The sequence below is a fragment of the Pristiophorus japonicus genome, chromosome 18 (genome assembly GCF_044704955.1).
Source record: "Pristiophorus japonicus isolate sPriJap1 chromosome 18, sPriJap1.hap1, whole genome shotgun sequence".
In the NCBI taxonomy this organism is placed as follows: Eukaryota; Metazoa; Chordata; class Chondrichthyes; family Pristiophoridae; genus Pristiophorus; species Pristiophorus japonicus.
In genome coordinates, this window is record NC_091994.1 from 22,487,237 (window position 1) to 22,506,557 (window position 19,321).

A 19,321-nucleotide genomic window follows, 5' to 3' on the forward strand; every position below is an offset into this window, starting at 1 on the left:
TTGTCCAATATTATCCCACCCTTCCCAGTGCTCCCAGTGCTCACAGTGCTGCCTGGGATGCCCTTATTAATGCAAGGTTCACATGTGGACTCATGCCAGAAGCACGTGAAACGGACACTTTTCCCACCGCCCCCTCCCCATGCCACTGACACAAATCAGTCTTGGAAACAACCAACCACCCCTTGACTATCCCCCCCATCAATTCATGTCTTCCCATTCATCATCAAACAAGTTAAAATGCGACTTGCCACCCAGCACCCAATGGACAAGACATGAAAATGGTGCAAAATAATAATATTTATGTAAGCTAACTGAACAACTGAAACTTAACAATGTATTATTTTAGCATATTTTATCATGTGCATACCCTTGCACAACTACAAAACCTTACTCTTCCTCTCCTTACTACGCCTACGTGCTGCAACCCCTGTGGCTTGAGCAGAAGTCGAGGCAGGCTGCTCAGGATTTCTGCTCTGACTGATGAGATGCTCTGGGCTGAAGTCCTTTGGGTTTTGGAGGCTGTGAGGGCCCCGCTAAAGACAGCTCCACCTGCTCCTGTGTAGGAGCAGAATTGGCCATCGGGAGATGAGGTAGCACGTGGGCTACTGACTGAGAGGTGGGCGCAGGTAACAGGTGAGAAGTGGAAGCGCTTTGAATGGAGTCCCCACTTCCATGTTCTCTTGCGCCATCATCCCTTTCACGGCCCAGCTGCATCTCACTGCGACCACTGTGCTGGAGAGCACTTTGGTGCAGATCAAGGCAGCGCTGTAAGGCCAAGGCTAAGGTATCTATCATCCTATTTAAGGGGCAGACATGTTGGCATCCAGAGTCTGCACGACCATGATCAAGGCATGCAAGTACTCAATTAATGTTCCACAGAGCTGGCCACTCTATCCATGCGAGATGACATTATCGCAATGCCCTGCAACATCAACCCACTCCTATTTGAGGCGGACTCCTCCATTCTCTCTGCAGTCGTGGTCAGTGTGCTTGGAAGGCCCAACAGTGCATCGCACATTGTCTGTTGCTGATCAATGATTCTCCTTTTCATCGACGGCTGCTGGGGTACGGCATTTGTGTCCAGCTGAGCAGAGCTCTGCCTCCGACGCAGATTCTCCACTGCTGTCCCTGTCACCACCACCTGCTCTTGCTCACTTGTGAAGTGTCCGTCACCAGGTGAAAACCGAACTATCTGCTTACGTGGTCCCACCGAAGTGTGAGTATCTGAGCTGGTGTGCATGAATCCTGTGATGGTGCACCCTCGGAAGGGTTCAGCTCCTCTGAAGGATAAACATCGGTGACCACCACTGACTTCTGCTGCACGTGTGAAGGCCCTGTCGGAGATAAAAGGCATGAATTAGACCTGGCAATGTAAGAATATGTTGCAAGTTATCATTATGAAGATGACCATATTTCACTCACTGTTGAAATCAAGTCACATGACTGAATATCACATGGCATGTGGGTCGTCAATATTTAATTGTGTCACCAGATAGATGAGAGCTCCAGTGATCTCCAGCGGGTCTTTCTCTGCACCGTCGCTTTCAAGATGTTTGGAGGACCACCTTCAGTTCTCTCACTCCCCCTGGTGTTTTGTGCTCACTTCTCCTGCAATGAGGGAAAGGTCAGACCTATGATTGAGTGCAATGGCATGTGTTCACCCAATGGGTGGAGTGCATTTGGTGAGAGTGAGTATCAAGACCAGGCGTAAGGATGAGGGTGAGTGGCAGTGGTGGATGGATAGATAGGGATGTGAGCAAGTGCATAGACAGAGAAGGGGCGGCGGCGGGGTGGGGGGGGGGGGGGTGGTGGCGGTGCACTTGCAAGGTCAGTGGATGCGAGAAATGATGTGATGAAGTAGGCTTGAGAAGGCAGAGTAAGGGGTTTGGGATGATGCACACAGCAGGATGTAGGTGCATGTGAAATTGTACTCACCTTTCCTGACCTGGTTAGGTCATTAAACCGCTTCCTGCACTGCATCCAGAAGCGTGGCACTATGCTCCTGTTGCTCACCTCCTGGGCAATCTCCAACCACACCTTCTTTGTTTCCGCCACAGGTTTTCTCCTCCCATTGCTGGGGAATAGTATATCCTTCCCACTCCTCACAGCCCCCAGCACCACATCAAGAGTGTAATGTCTGTAATGTACTTAAGAATGACTCCACGAGGCAATGTGTTGTACTCAAACTGTAGTGACCTTGGTCCTTTATTCGTACTCCAGAGTGAGGCAGCCGCATGATGGCTACCATTTTATACAGCCCCTGCCACCAGGGCAGGAAACCCCGGTCTCCACCAGTTGCACCCTCTAGTGGAGCCAGCATAGTATATACACAGTGTAAACTTTATTGATAGTACATCAGGTAAACAAGTCTCCATCTTATGCAACTATACAGTGACAACACAGCGAGTATATCTCATCATCATCATAGGCAGTCTCTCGGAATCGAGGAAGACTTGCTTCCACTCTTAGCATGAGTTCTTAGGTGGCTGTACAGTCCAATACGAGAACCATAGTCTCTGTGGGACAGACAGTAGTTGAAGGGAAGGGTAGGTGGGGAGCTCGCTCCTTCCGCTGCCTGCGCTTGATTTCTGCATGCTCTCGGCGACGATACTCGAGGAGCTCAGCGCCCTCCCAGATGCACTTCCTCCATTTAGGCCAGTCTTTAGCCAGTGATTCCAAGGTGTCATTGGGGATGTCGCACTTTATCAGGGAGCCTTTGAGGGTGTCCTTGTTACGTTTCCTCTGCCCACCTTTGGCTCGTTTGCCGTGGACGAGTTCCAAGTAGAGCGCTTGCTTTGGGAGTCTCGTATCTGGCATGCGAACTATGTGGCCTGCCCAGCGGAGCTGATCAAGTGTGGTCAGTGCTTCAATGCTGGGGATGTTGGCCTGGTCGAGGATGCTAATGTTTGTGCATCTGTCCTCCCAGGGGATTCGTAGGATCTTGTGGAGACATCGCTGGTGATATTTCTCCAGCGACTTGAGGTGTCTACTGTACATGGTCCATGTCACTGAGCCACACAGGAGGGCGGGTATTACTACGGCCCTGTAGACCATGAGCTTGGTGACAGCTTTGAGGGCCTGGTCTTCAAATACTCTTTTCCTCAGGTGGCCGAAGGCTGCACTGGCGCACTGGAGGCGGTGTTGGATCTCACTATCAATGCCTGCTCTTGTTGATGGGAGGCTCCCAAGATAAGGGAAGTGGTCCGCGTTGTCCAGGGCCGTGCCATGGATCTTGATGTCTGGGGGGCAGTACTGTGAGGCAAGGACAGGCTGGTGGAGGACCTTTGTCTTACTGATGTTTAGCGTAAGGCCATGCTTTCATACACCTTGGTAAATACATTGACTATATCCTGGAGTTCAGCCTCTGTGTGTGCACAGACGCAGGAGTCGTCCACGTACTGTAGCACGACGACAGAGGTTGGAGTGGTCTTGGACCTGGCCTGGAGATGGCATAGGTTGAACAGCTTCCCACTGGTTCTATAGTTTAGTCCAATTCCAGCGGGGAGCTTGTCAACTGTGAGGTGGAGCATGGCAGCGAGGAAGATTGAGAAGAGGGTTGGGGCGATGACGCAGCTCTGCTTGACCCCGGTCCGGACGTGGATTGGGTCTGTGATGGATCCGTTTGTAAGGATCACGGCCTGCATGTCGTCGTGGAGCAGGTGGAGGATGGTGATGTACTTTTGGGGGTATCCGAAATGGAAGAGGACGCTCCATAGACCCTCGCGGTTGACAGTGTCAAAGGCCTTTGTAATTCGAAGAAGGCCATGTATAAGGGCTGGCGCTGTTCCCTGCAGCTGTCGTGCTGCAAAAAGCACGTCTGTTGTGCACCGGAGGGGACGAAATCCACACTGTGACTCCAGGAGGAGCTCCTCGGCCACGGGGAGAAGACTTTCCCAGTGGCTGATAGCTGGGAGATTCCTCTGTAGTTGCCGCAATCGAACCTTTTAAAAGATGGTCACGATCACTGCATCTCTAAGATCTCCCGGCATGCTCTCCTCTCTCCAGACGAGAAAGATGAGGTTGTGTATTCGCGCCAGCAGTGCCTCTCTGCCATACTTCAGTGCCTCAGCAGGGATTCCATCCGCTCCCGTAGCCTTGTTATTTTTTAGCTGTCTTATGGCTTTTTCTACCTCATGCAGTGTCGGGGTCTCATTGAGGTGGTGGTGGGTCGCATGCTGTGGAATGGAGTCGAGAACACTTGAGGCAAAGGCAGAGTCTCAATTGACGAGATCTTCAAAGTGCTCCTTCCAGCGGGCCCTGACTGCCTCGGTGTCCTTGATGAGTGTTTCCCCATTCTTGGCCAGCAGCGGGGTGGGGCCTTGGGTATTTGGACATTAGGTGGCCTTGACTGCGATGAAGAATCCTCTCACATCATGGCTGTCGGCCAGCTGCTGCATCTCCTGTGCTTTCTCCATTCACCACCTGTTCTTTAGGTCCCGTGTTTTTTGTTGAACCTTAGCCTTTAGTCTGTAATGCTGCTTTGCTGCTCCCGAGTTGGGTTGCTGTTTAAAGCTCAGAAATGCCCTGTACTTGCAATCTATTAGCTTTTGAATCTCCTGATCATTTTCATCAAACCAGTCCTGGTGTTTCCCGGTTGATTGACCGAGCATCTCTTTGCGTGCACTGGTTATGGAGGCCTGGAGGGGAGACCAAGCGCTGTGGGCATTCTGTGTCTCGGGGTCATCAAGACACGCCAGGTTAGCTGTGAGGCGCTGGCTGTAAAGGGCTCTCTTAGCTGGGTCCTTAAATGCCCCGGCATTGACTTTTTTGCGACACTGCTTCTGCTGCCCCCTTCGCTTTGGGGCTATGTTGATGTCAATGATGGATCGGATTCGGCAATGGTCCATCCAGCAGTCGTCAGCTCCTGTCATAGCGCGGGCGATGTGCACATCCTTGCGGTCCCTGGCTCGGACGATGACACAGTCGAGCAGGTGCCAGTATTTGGAGCGAGGGTTTTGCCACGATGCCTTGTACACAGTGTAAAGCTTATTGATGGTACATCAGGTAAACAAGTCTCCATCTTATGCAACTATACAGTGACTACACAGAGAGTATATCTATAGTCTGCATATATAACAAAGGGGGGCTACAGTGGGCTGGGCTCAGCCTTTGAATGCCTTGTTGAAGTTGCTCCTTTCTTTTTCTGAAGTCCAACTCCTCCAAATTGTATCTTTGGATTGGTCCTTCAAACACTGGAGTTGAGATCATGTCATGCGATCCTCATCACGTCCGCTGCACGGCAAACCCAGAAATAAAATTATGAGGTGCCTGAGTTAAAAATCCACCGACAGACGCACTGAGCACACTTCCCAGTTTCCCACGTAATATATATATTAACTCTCTTATAATACGCAAATCAAAACACAATTTGACTCATTCAATCTCTATAAATCAAGCCCTGATAATGTATTGTACTTTATATTGTGTATGTAGGCACTCTCTTAATGACTCCATGAGGCAGGGGTATGACACTTGGACTGTGCAGACTGTAGTTCTTTATTGCAGCTCCTAGAGTGAGGACACCAAGAGATGAGCTCCCTTTTATACTGGGTTACCTGCAGTTTACAGGTGACCCTTAGAGCTCCAGCAGCAGCACCCTCTGATGTACAGGTATGGTATATACAGGGTAAAGGTACATTCAGGTCTAGTGTTACAGTACATCATTAACATGCATACATAACAACACTCCCCCTAAGCCTTTTCCAAGTCCTTATTGCCATGACATGGGGAGGTGATCAGTAATGGGCTGTGGGAGGTTGTGGTGAGGGTTGTGTGGGTGCCAGGTGTGATCCCTGTGCTTGTGGCTGCACTCACCCATTTCCCGCCCCTCAGACAAATACCATGTGGGTGTCACTGTTGGAGGATTCCGCAGTGGTGGAGCCAATCCAATGGGTTGGGTACATACATTGTAGAATGGGTAGGTGATGGCCTTTGGTGGTGGGCAGGGCCATAGGGCTGTGTGGGCTCCTTGTCCTCCATTGGTGGTGGAAGTCTGGTCATCCCAGGTTCCACCAGGAAAGCTGGAGGATACTGGCCTCTCGCTCCTGGTGCTGGTCCTGGTGGCCAGGGGGTGTAGGGCCGATCTGGGGCAGGTTGCCAGTGGTGATGGCTGTGCTGCCCATTGACCGCTGTCCCTGCAGTGGGTCTGCTCCCACTGGGTGTATGTGAGCCCTTCCTGAGGCATCACATTGGTCCCGAAAGCGCAGACTACATGGTCAGGTAGCCCGCTGGACCTGGGTGTCTCCCACGGAGGGTTTCCCCTGGCATTTACATTGTACCTGTAGAACCCTGTATCATTTATCATTCTACTTTTAGCAAACATGACATATTGGCTCCGATCGCAACTAGTCGATTCATTGTTATAACTCTTTAAACTTTCGCATTTTGCACTTACAACACTTTCTTGTGTATCAGTATCTCTATACAGGGTTACATTTATCACATTAGCATTTCTGGCATCATTATTCAACGGTACAAACTTGTTACTTACATCACTTTTAGAAACATTTGTTACATTTTTCCCATTAGCTTTTCCAGCATCACCATTTAACATTAGATTAGTATACCTGCATTCATTTACTGCACTTTTAACTTTAATATCACTGGCATCGCTGTGCATAGAGTAGAACTATCCCTTTAATTGACTTGGGTTGCCGGTCTCCTTTAAGAGGGCCTTGCAATCTTTACCCCAATCCGGTTCGCCGCTCAATACCACGTGTTACTCCTTCAACGCTGCCTCTCGTGGTCTGATCGCGACCACCTTGATTCCAGGGTCTTCGCCTCATGGTGCGGGCGCCACCTTCTCTCTCTCCGCAAGGTAGGCTGCGGTGATCCTTTTCTCCTCAGGTTCTGCCACGGACGCTGGGAATCTACCTTCTACACTGATCTTCTTCCCTCGGAGTCCTGCCACGGCCTGGAAGGTGAGGTCTGGTCGTTCAGGTTGGATCATCTCGCGCGGTGTTGTGCAGTCTGTGTCGTCGCCACGCAGTCAAGCTGGACGGTAGGATTTCTAGGTGCTGCGATGGATCCAAGTTTGGGGCCGCGTGGGATGTAGATCACCGGGGCCCGGAGGCCATCGTTGCTCCGACCGATTTGGCCTTGCTTCATCCAACTTCTACCCAGCAGCGTTGGACCATCACCGGCAACGATCCACAAGGGGAGCTTGTACATCGCGCCGCCATGGGACACCTGGACCTCCACGCTGCCAACGACTGGGATGGTGCCTTTTGTATAGGTGAGCAGCTTTGCCTGGATTGGGGACAGTTTTGGTCGTTCGGTGGGATTGTCCCAGAGTTTCTCAAAGACCGTCAGATTCATCAACGACTGGCTCGCCCCTGTGTCAATCTCCATCAAGACTGGAACCCCATTGATTTCCACTTCCATTTTCCACGGGGAACTCTCGGTGGAGCAGGTATATATTCTGTACTCCTCTTCCAGGGGCTGAACAGCTTCATCTTCATCAGCGCTGGAGCCCAGGTGATCGGCCAACTCTTCAGCGATGCGGTGAGTAAAACTTTTTCTACACATTCGCTGAAGGTGACCTTTATTGTTGCAGCCTTTGCAGGTATAGTCTTTGTATCGGCACTGGTGGGCCCTGTGGTTTCCTCCACAGCCCCAGCACAGAGCTAGCTGGTTGGCCCCAAGTGGCGGACTCAGGGTTGCGGGACTCGGGGCAGCAGTCTTGTCTCTGAAAGTCGCCAATCTGTTCACTGTGCTCGTCAGGTTAGAGTCCTGGGTGCGGGTCATCATCCGTTTGGAGTCGCAGACCGAAATCATGAAGGCCTGGCTCACTTTGATTGTCTTCTGCAGGGTGACAGTAGTGTCCGCAAAAAGCAGTTTATGGAGGAGGCCCTCGTGGCCAATAACGAAGATGTCCCTTAGTGCTTCAGTGAGGTGGTCGCCAAAGTCACACGGTGCAGCCAACCTTCTTAAATCTGCAGCGTATTTAGCAATTTCTTGGCCTTCGGGCCGCCGGTGGGTGTAGAACCGGTGTGAGGATGCTCTCTTTGGGTTTAAGTTGTTCTTGTATTAACATTACGAGCTCCGCATAGCTCTTGGTTGTCGTCTTTGCTGGGGCTAGCAGGTCCTTGACGAGACCATGGGCAGCGGGCCCACAACTGCTGAGCAGGATGGCCCCGCGTTTGTTCGCCAGTGAGATCGGTGAGTCCCCAGCCAGGTCGTTCGCGATGAAAAAGTGTTCTAACCTTTCCACAAAGGCATCCCAATCTTCCCCATCAGCGAATTGTTGGAAGTTGCTTAAATTAGACATGTTGTGTGTGGAAATTCGTAAACTCGTCGCCAGTTATTGTGTATGCAAACCCTCTCTTAATGACTCCATGAGGCAGGGTATGGCACTTGAACTGTACAGACTGTAGTCCTTTATTACAGCTCCTAGAGTGGGGACACCAAGAGGTGAGCTCCCTTTTCTACTGGGTTACCTGCAGTGTACAGGTGACCCTTAGGTCTCCAGCAGCAGCACCCTCTGGTGTACAGGTATGGTATATATAGGGTGAAGGTACATTCAGGTTTAGTGTTACAGTACATCATTAACATGCATACATAACACTTTACATACCATAAAATAGTGAATCACTGCTAGCAATGTCACAGTTAGTTTATATAAAAGTTTTAAGAGTGTCCAATGCACTTCACACTTCAAAGTGTCAAAAGTATTTAAGAAAATAGAGAAAGAGATATTCTGAATGCACAAAACTGAAAAGAGTTATTACTTCGCGAATGTGGATGCAGAGGAGTACTGTAGGTCATAATTACAGTCAGTTTGGAAAACAAGGTTATTCTTGAATCAAGCAGACTCTGCTGCTACACTTTTTTTCGATTAATTTAAGTACGGATGGGAATGACAGCTGTAGACCTACATTCTACCTCTCCAAAACAGAAATTTGGATTTTATTTGATGGAGAATGCTTTCCTGCATAAAATCAGCATTTCTAATTCCTGTTGGTATTAACTCTCATCATGACAAACTGGTTGATATCCCCCCCCCTCCAGGTTCAGACCATTTCATGCTCGGTAAATGGAGGCACTGGGGTAAATTTTAACTTGCTGAGAATCAACCTTAATGGGGTGGCAATGGGCTCACAATGGGCCCCATAGACTTACCGTCCCATTAACGCCAACCATTAGCCCACTCCTGCTTTTACAGAGGCCCACTGCTGGGCAGCCAAAGCACCCGCCTGTTTTGGGGGTAGGCCCCTTTTGTAAAACAAATAGGGGTCAGCACCACGCACACGCCGATCTGTTTAATTGGCAACAGAGCCAAAGAGACCCTGAAAAAAAAAAAGTTCTAAATGATTTTTGTGGAGCCACAATGAGCAGGTGTGCTCCTTCGGGTCCCACAGAAATTATTTGGGTCGTTGCTGCCCTGGTCTTCCTAACCTCCCACACGTTCATAATCACCCCCGACCCTCCTCCCGCTCTCCCCGCAACTTGCCCAAATCGGGTGAGTTGCATTGGGGCACCTGTTTGGTGCTGCAGCTCACCGGGCCCAAATTTGGCCAACCCGTTTTTTTTTTGGCGTAATTACCCTTTATGCGCCGTTTTTGTGCGCTGGAAATGGCGCCGGAAAGAAATGGCCCCATCTTGGCCATTCTGAAGAGTCTGGAGTACCCTGGCGTGGCGCAGATTAAACTGTGGGGGGGGGGGGGCGGAGCTACAGCCCTGCGCCGACATCAGTGCCGGCAGCGTCGCACATGCGCAGTGGCACCGGGTCCGGTGTTTGCACATGCGCAGTGTCCTGCCTGTGTTGCTGTTTGTATGCAAATTAAGATGCAGCGTTCGGTCGCCCCCCTCTCCCCGCCCCCCCCCGAAGGCCAGCCAGCAGTTCTCTCTCTCTCCCTTCCTCCCCCCCTTCCCGCCCACCAATGCCGCGTTCGGTCGCCTCCCCCCAACCGAAGGCCAGCCAGCAGCTCTCTCTCTCTCCCTTCCTCCCCCCCTTCCCGCCCACCAATGCCGCGTTCGGTCGCCTCCCCCCAACCGAAGGCCAGCCAGCAGCTCTCTCTCTCTTTCCCTTTCTTCCCCCCCACCCCCCCCTCACCGATGCCGCGTTCAGTCGTTATGCTTCGCACGCCACCCCCCCCCACCCACACAGCTCTGGCTGAAGGGCTTGCCAGTGCGTGCCCAACCCAGCCCAGCCTCTCCTCCCCCTCCCTTCAGCTTCCCGATGCGTCTTTGCCGGCCGCCCCTTTCCCAGGCCGAATGGCCTCCTGTACAGCCGGCCCGCTGCCTTCCCCGGCCGAGTTCAAGTCAGGGTAGGATTTACTACAATTCTTTATTTGTTATTCAATTGTTTACCTGGATTCTTTATTTTTAATGTGTTATTTAAACTTTTATGTGCAATGTTTGGTGCTTGGGTGCAAGTCCTTACTTACTTACCTGCGCCGATTTCTTAATTGCCCTTTCAGTTTAAGGTCGGATTTGATGCAGTACTTTAATTTGTTACTTTAATTATTTACTTCACTTCTTTATTTTTTATTGAATTGGTTTTACTGCTTGTGCTTTGTTTGGTACTTGGTGGTGCTTTAAATGTAGATACTTGCGCCGATTCCTTAACTGTAAGTAAGGTCTTTCTGTGCAGACAAAAGTGGACACATAGGCTGCCCTAAGTTAGTTTCGCACAACTTTTTTCTGGCCAAATTGACATAAATGGTGTAAGTGGCTGGGAATGCCCCCTTTTGAAAAAAAAACTGACCTAACAAAAAACCTAACTAACTCACTTGCACTGGCGCAAATTAAATGGCTATATTTGCAACTAAAAAGATACACCATAAAAATCAAGTTCCACCAAAAAAAACAGTGCAACTTGTTATGTATTTAACCCCTTGCAACCTGTATTACACTATCACGAGAGGGCCTACCTGCTGGAGTCCCAAGGGATCCCAGCATCCTTTGGGAGCACGGTATATAAGCAGGCCACTCACGAGGTACCTACTCTCTGACGTCTTATTAAAGGAGCTAAGGTCACACTTGCTCATTGTACACAGTACTCAGTTTCATCCTTTATTATGAATGCATTACAATTCATGGGGAAATTTGGACCCACCGGTTCTATTTAAATGAGGCCTAGGCCTCCAAATGGCACTGGCATCTTGGCTGCTGGAACAGGCAGAAGATCGGACACCCAAAAGTTAAAGTTGACCCCATTTGGCCCGCGATAGGACCTTTGCAACAAACAGAAAGCATTAAGTCCTCACTATGAGGCCTAGTTCAGGGACGAGCATGTGCTTATTATGTAATTCTTCTTTTGTGACAAGAGCATAAACCAAGTAGACCACATAAAAGATATTCTTGTATTAATTTACACCTCGGACGAATTAACACAACTGAAAGGATTAATATTTTTTGATGTGTGAAATTTCAAAAAGTAGATGACGACTAAAATCAGGCTTGTTATATAATTACAGCAAAAAAAAAAATAAATAAAACAGCTTTCAGTCGTTAGCATTTAGGGAGCTGTAACTTTAGGGTGGAATCTTTAATAGTATAGAAAAAATATAAGTAAATATAAAACATTATTTATATTGGCCGAATTTTGGGAAAGACAATATGGTCGATTTTAACTCTGACCACCCAGCAGCAATGGTTAAAATGGAGGCAGCGGTTCCCGCAATGTTCCCACAGAGTTTCCGCTTCATATTTTATCTCCCAGTTTTCAGGAGCATTGAGGCCATTCGCCACAGGCAGGCCGGGGTCTCGCCTCATAACTATTAAAGTGTCGGGGTGTGATGATGTTATTCGGACCCCGACGCCAATTTAGCTCAAAGATGTGCCAATAACACACGACCTCCATGCCACTAGCCAGCAAGCAGCAAGAAGAGGCCCAGGTGAGCGTAACATTGTGGAATTTCTCAGAGGCTTCTCGTGGACCAGGAGGAGCAATAATGGAACTATTGGGCCTGCTCTGCCCCGGGATCCCCCCTCTCCCCCCCTCCTTTGTTTGTGACTGGCCCAGAACCCCACCCCACTCCTCCACATTTCTCATTTACCTTGCTGAAGACCATGTCCTTCAGTCCCCGGTGGCATCTGCAGGAATTTTCCACTCCTGCCTGCAGGCCTCTACGTTACCCCTCCCACTTTGGGAGATTTAAATGAGGTCCAGTAGTTAAAATTTCCTGGGCCTCACACACGGAAGCGGTGGGGGGTGGGGGGGGGGAGTGCAGTATAAGAGCCCGGAGGGACCTTGGTTCCAATTGGTTCGAGGTGGACCCGTATTGGGGACAGTGATTTAACTTTATTCGGCACAAGCAAGACTTAATACATTACAGTATTCGAGCAGCAGTTTACAGAGAATAATTGAGACTTCTATTACCTCGTTATCCTCTGAGCGGAAGCTGCAACTGTGAGCAGGCTACACCCTGTGTCTCTTGTCTCTCTCTCCATCTGTCTCCCAGGTGTCTCTTTGATTCGTCCTGAAATCTCTTACTCCTGAAATCTTCTACTCCAGAAATCTTCTCCAATTTGTGGCTGTTACGGACCCCTTCTTATACCCTTACTCTCATTCAAAACCTATGGTTAACCCCATTAGCCGAACATCTATCATTGGAAAAATGCTGGAGTCCATCATTAAGGAAATAGTAGCAGAACATTTAGAAAATCATAATGCAGTCAAGCTGAGTCAGCATGGTTGCATGAAAGAGAAATCATGTTTGACAAATTTGCTGGAGTTCTTTGAGGATGTAATGAGCAGGGTAGATAAAGGGGAACCAGTAAATGTTGTGTATTTGATTTCCAGAAAGCATTCGATAAGATGCCAGGTAAAAGGTTACTGCACAAGATAAGAACTCACGGGGTTGGGGTAATATGGATAGAGGATAATGGATAGAGGATTGGCTAACTAACAGAAAACAGAGAGTCGAGATAAATGGGTAATTTTCAGGTTGGCAAACTGTAACTAGTGGGATGCCACAGGGATCAGTGCTGGGGCCTCAACTATTTACAATTTATATTAAGAACTTGGATAAAGTGTAATGTAGCCAAATTTGCTGATGATACAAAAATAGGTGGGAAAGCAAGTTATGAAGAGGACACAAAGAATCTACAAAGGGATATAGATAGGCTAAGTCAGTGGGCAAAAATTTGGCTTTGGCAGATGGAGTATAATGTGGGAAAGTGTGAGGTTATTTACTTTGGTAGGAAAAATAAAAAAAGAAAATTATTATTTAAATGGGGAGCGATTACAAAATGCTGTGGTACAGAGGGATCTGGGGGTCCTTATACATGAAACACAAAAAGTTAGCATGCAGGTACAGCAAGTAATTAGGAAGGCAAATGGAATGTTGGCCTATATTGCAAGGGGGATGGAGTATAAAAGTAGGGAAGTCCTGCTACAACTGTACAGGGTGTTGCTAAGACCACACCTGGAGTACTGCGTGCAGTTTTGGTCTTTATTTAAGGAGGGATATACTTGCATTGGAGACAGTTCAGAGAAGGTTCACAAGGTTGATTCCTGAGATGCAGGGGTTGTCATATAAAGAAAGGTTGAGCAAGTTGGGCCTATACTCACTCATTGGAGTTTAGAAGACTGAGAGGTGATCTTATTGAAATGTATAAGATTCTGAGGGGGCTTGACAGGGTAGATGCAGAGAGGATGTTTCCCCTCGTGGGGGAATCTAAAACTAGGGGGCATAGTTTCAGAATAAGGTTTGCCCATTTAAAACAAAATGAGGAGGAATTTCTTCTCTCAGAGGGTCGTGAATCTTTGGAATTCTCTACACCAGAGAGCTGTGGAGGCTGGGTCATTGAATATATTTAAGGTGGAGATCAACAGATTTTTGAATGATAAGGGATCAAGGGTTATGGGGAGCAGGCAGGGAAGTGGAGCTGAGGATCATATTCTTATTATGATCTTACTAATGGCAGAGCAGGCTCAAGGGTCCAAATGGCCTACCCCTGCTCCTATTTCTTATGTTCTTAAGAAGCCTCCTGAACCAATCACTGGCTGACCCAAACCCAAAATCCAATCATAAAGATGCCACATTCGTAGCACTCTGGTTTACGCAGGTTTTTGTCTAATGGCACTCTTATATCATCTGTTTTTGACCATCAAGACTCATATCTGGGGTAGTTATAGTAATACAAAAGGAATATATCTCCATAGGTTAAGATACGGCCCTTGCTGTTGGCCTTTTTTTTTATCATTCTCTACGGGTGTTATAACATACTATGGGCCCAATTTTGGCCATGACTTGCATCAATTTTTTTGGAATAAGTTGTTTTTTCTGGCGTAAGTTAAAAAATGCCATTTTCTCCCAAAAATTTGCTCCAGAGTAAGTCAGTTAGGTACGATTTTTTTTAGTTCCGTTTTTTTTTCAAAAGGGGGCATTCTCAGACACTTATGTTAGTTTTGGCTATTTATGCCACTTTGGCCAGCAAAAACTTACTCCAAATCGACTTAGGTCAGCGTATGTGGCCAGCTCTGAAAAACATTGCGGGCAGTTAAGAATTCGGCGCAGGTTAGTACATTTAAAGCACCAAGACTTACAAAGCACTAAACAAAGAACAAAAGGTAATTAGCAATTAATCAATAACAAATAAAAAATAGAAGTCCTACCTTTATGCCAGAATCAAGTTTATTTTTTAAAGTCCCCCCCCCCATCAAAACACTCTTTCTCCCCGCGCCCCACCCCCCCAATCAAAACTCTCAAGCACAACCATCAATAAATAAAAAATAAAACTGAAGTCCTACCTCAGCCCAGGAACTCAGCGGGCCGGCCGGCTGGTGTGGTAGGCCGCTCTGCTGGGAATAGGGTGCAGCGAAGGTCGGGGTGTCCCTTCGGCCATGGATAGGGGCTGCGAGCATCGGGTCCTGCTCACAGCCCGCAGGACACGCTGGGAGGGCAGGAGCATGCGCGCAGACTTCACTGCGCATATGCGCAGCTGCCGGCAGTGCTTGCTGCGCTGGCCTGTTGCTCCGCCCCCCACTTCACAAGCTACGCCGCGCTGGGACACCGGAGAGTTGGCAGAGCGGGCAGGATGGGGCCCCTTTTTTTCGGTGCCATTTCCAGCGCGCAAAATCGCTGCATTTAAGGTAAGTGCGCCGAAAAAAGGGTTGGGGAAAACTGGGCCCATGGTAACTGTAACTAACCTTGGTTCCCAGGCTAACTGCTGTTTATTCGACCATGACAATCTCTTTCTCACCTCAGGTTGTCTGGTTGCAGCTTAGTCACAGATTTATAAACATAAGAAAAAGGGTTACATGTTGTACATATTTCAGGTTACCATTGCATACAAACTTCTACATTTAATCCTTACACACGATTGTAAATCTATTACTGATGATAAGATATTAATGGTTATGTTAGTAAAGTAAATATTCTAAAAACCAACTAACATGTAATTCATAACAATCTTACGATCCCTGCCTCTTATCTCAGTCTCTGGAATTCCATGAATTCTCAGCTTTTCTCACTGACTGACTGTCACTTTGCTAATAAGGCTTGTTGGAGTCAGCATTTTTAATATTTGGTCAAGCAGGCCTCTTTTTTCCATTTTAAAATCTAACCGGGTTTACCCAAGGAATATTACACTAGTTTAATATCATGATTAGTCAAGAATCGGCATGTATGGACTAACAGTTACATAATACAAACTTAAACCTACAATTAATAATGCTTATTTCATTTCATCCACGTTAGTTGGTGGAATCTGAAATGGAGATTTCTCAGGATTCTTAGGTGGGGAGAGGGGGGGGGCGGTGCAGGCACAGATCACAGATCACAGATTATGTATGTAAACATTACCAATGTGTAAGACTTGCCACCAGGGGGCGCACCTGTGGGAGACCCTGCACACCCTGGGCAAGCAGGTATAAAAGGCAGTCTACCATGCTGCTTCCTCACTCTGGAGTTACAATAAAGAGATCAAGGTCACAACAGTTTGAGCTTAAGATGTACAGTCTTGTGGAGTTATTCTGAACATAACAATTGGCAACGAGTAACAGATCATGAACTTTCACGCGGTTATGGTTGCCTTTGGTATTCTTGAGAGATTTGTTGTGGGTAATGATTGGGAAGCCTTCGTTGAGTATCTTGACCAGTACTTTGTTGCCAACAAGCTGGAAAAGGAAGAAACTGCGGTCAAGTGCAGGACGATTCTCCTCACCATTTGCGGGTCCATGATATGGCCTTATCAAAAATCTGCTAGCACCGATGAAACCAACGAAGAAGACATATAAAGAGTTGTGCACACTGGTTCGGGAATTTCAATGAGAGGGGATCATATCACCAGTCGAGTTCAACGAGTGGGCCAGTCCAATTGTTCCGGTGTTGAAAAGCGGCGGGACGGTCAGAATCTGCGGGGACTACAAGGTAACGATCAATCGAGGCATGTTACAGGACCAGTACCCACTACCCAAAGCGGATGACCTGTTTGCAATGCTGGAAGGGGGTAAGTCATTCACCAAGCTGGATCTAACCTCTGCTTATATGACACAGGATCTGGCTGAACCTTTGAAAAAATTGACGTGCATCAACGCGCACAGAGGACTGTTCATATACCACAGATGCCCCTTTGGGATTTGTTCAGCTGTGGCCATCTTCCAGAGGAAAATGGAGAGTCTGCTGAAATTGGTTCCGCACACCGTGGTGTTTCAAGACGACATCTTGATCACTGGCCGCAACACTACCGAACACTTGCACAACCTGGAAGAGGTTCTAAAGCGACTGGACAGAGTGGGACTCAGGCTGAAACGCTCCAAGTGTGTTTTCCTGGTGCCAGAGGTTAAATTTCTGGGGAGAAAGATTGCGGCAGGCAGCATCAGACGCACGGACTCCAAGACGGAGGCCATCAAGAATGCACCCAGACCACAGAATGTGACGGAGCTGCGTTCGTTCCTGGGACTCCTCAACTATTTTGGTAAGTTTCTACCGGGGTTGAGCACTTTGTTGGAACCATTGCATTTATGCAACGGTGACTACTGGGTTTGGGGTAAATCTCAAGAGACAGCATTTAAAAAGACCAGAAACCTACTATGTTCTAACAAGTTACTTGTATTGTATGACCTGTGTAAACGTTTAGTACTAGCTTGTGATGCATCTTCGTACGGGGTCGGTTGTGTGTTACAGCAAGCCAATGGGTCAGGCAAACTGCAACTGGTTGCATGTGCATCCAGAAGCTTATCTAAGGCTGAAAGAGCCTACGGTATGGTTGAGAAAGAAGCATTAACATGCGTATGCAGGGTTAAGAAAATGCACCAATACCTATTTGAACTTCGGTTCGAGCTCGAAACCGACCACAAGCCACTCATTTCATTGTTCTCAGAAAGCAAAGGTATTAACACCAATGCTTCATCCCACATCCAAAGATGGGCACAAACGTTATCTGCATATGATTATGTAATCCGCCACAGACCAGGCACTGAGAACTGTGTGGATGCCCTCAGTCGGCTACTATTGCCCACCACCAGGGTGGAAATGGCGCAACCCGCAGACATGCTCCTTGTAATGGATGCTTTTGAGAGCGAGGGGTCACCCGTCACGACTCACCAGATCAGGACCTGGACTAGCCGGGAACCGGTGCTATCTCTAGTAAAAAGCTGTGTCCTCAATGGGAGCAGGTCGGCGGTTCCCGGTGAAATGCAAGACGAAATTAAGCCGTTCCACCGATGCAAGGATGAAATGTTCATCCATTCGGACTGTCTCATATGGGGGAATCGTGTAATTTTGCCAAAAAAAGGCAGGAAACGTTTATACACGACCTTCACAGTACCCACCCAGGCATAGTCATGATGAAGGCTATCGCCAGGTCGCACATTTGGTGGCCCGGCATTGACTCAGAGTTTGAGTCATGCGTACACTAATGTAGCACTTGCTCACAGTTGAGCAATGCACCAAGGGAGGCCCCACTGAGTCTGTGGTCATGGCCCTCCATGGTCGTGGTCCAGGGTCCACATAGATTTCGCTGGCCCCTTACTTGGAAAGATGTTCCAAGTAGCAGTGGATGCTTACTCTAAATGGATTGAATGTATACTAATGTCATCATATACGTCCACTGCCACCATTGAAAGCCTCCGGGCCATGTTTGCCACCCATGGTATGCCCGATGTCCTTATTTGTGACAATGGACCATGTTTCACCAGCTCGGAATTCAATGAGTTCGTGACCTGCAATGGCATCAAGCATGTCAGGTCTGCACCGTTTAAGCCTGCATCCAATGGTCAAGCGGAATGAGCAGTCCAAACCATCAAGCAGAGCTTGAAATGCATGACGGACGGTTCCCTGCAGATCCAGTTATCTCGGATTCTGCTCAGCTACCACACGTGCCCCCACCCGCTTACCTGGGTTCCCCTGCAGAATTGCTAATGAAGAGAGCACTTAAAACCAGGCTCTCCTTAGTCCACCCGGATCTCAATGATCATGTAGAAACCCGGCGTCACCGCTATAACATGTACCACGATCGTGCGGTCGTATCATTGACATTGACCCTGTGTTTGTTCTTAATTACGGTCATGATCCCAAATGGGTTCCTGGCACTGTGTTAGCCAAGGAAGGGAATAGAGTATTTGTTGTCAAACCTTTGAACGGACTAACGTGCATAAATCACTTGGATCAGACCAAACTGCGGTTCACTGACAACCAAGAACAGTTTGAAGAGGACATTACCATCAATGATCCACCCACACACACCCAACTAGCAATTGACCTCGCGGTCAACCACGAAGATGAACCCACCATACCCGACAGTCTGATCAGACCAGCCACACTGCAGTGCAGCAATGATCTGACCGACTCACCCATGCCAGGACTTCAAATCAGGTGATCAACCCGGGAACGCAGAGCCCCGGATCGCCTCAACTTGCAAATAACTTGTAGCTAAGACCTTGGGGAGGAATGATGTTATGTATGTAAACATTACCAATGTGTGAGACTTGCACCAGGGGGGCGCACCTGTGGGAGACCCAAGGGTCACCTGCACACCCTGGACAAGCAGGTATAAAAGGCAGACGACCATGCTGCTTCCTCACTCTGGAGTTACAATAAAGAGACCAAGGTCACAACAGTTTGAGCTTAAGATATACAGCCTTGTGGAGTTATTCTGAACATAACAATCACCACCCACTTCGGTCCCCACACACCCCCGATTCTCACCCCGAGTTAAAATTGGGACTTATATTTTTTCAAATATTCATGAGGTGTGCTGCCGAAAGCCTTCAGCACTTGTTTTCCATGGAATAGATTTCAACGATGCTGTGTTATACCAGAGATTAGTCAGAGCATTTCATTGGTACGATTTAGAAGAGGAATGTCTCTTTTAATCATCAGCATGTCTTTTTTGTTTTTATTATGTTAAAATTATTTGTGCTCATCAT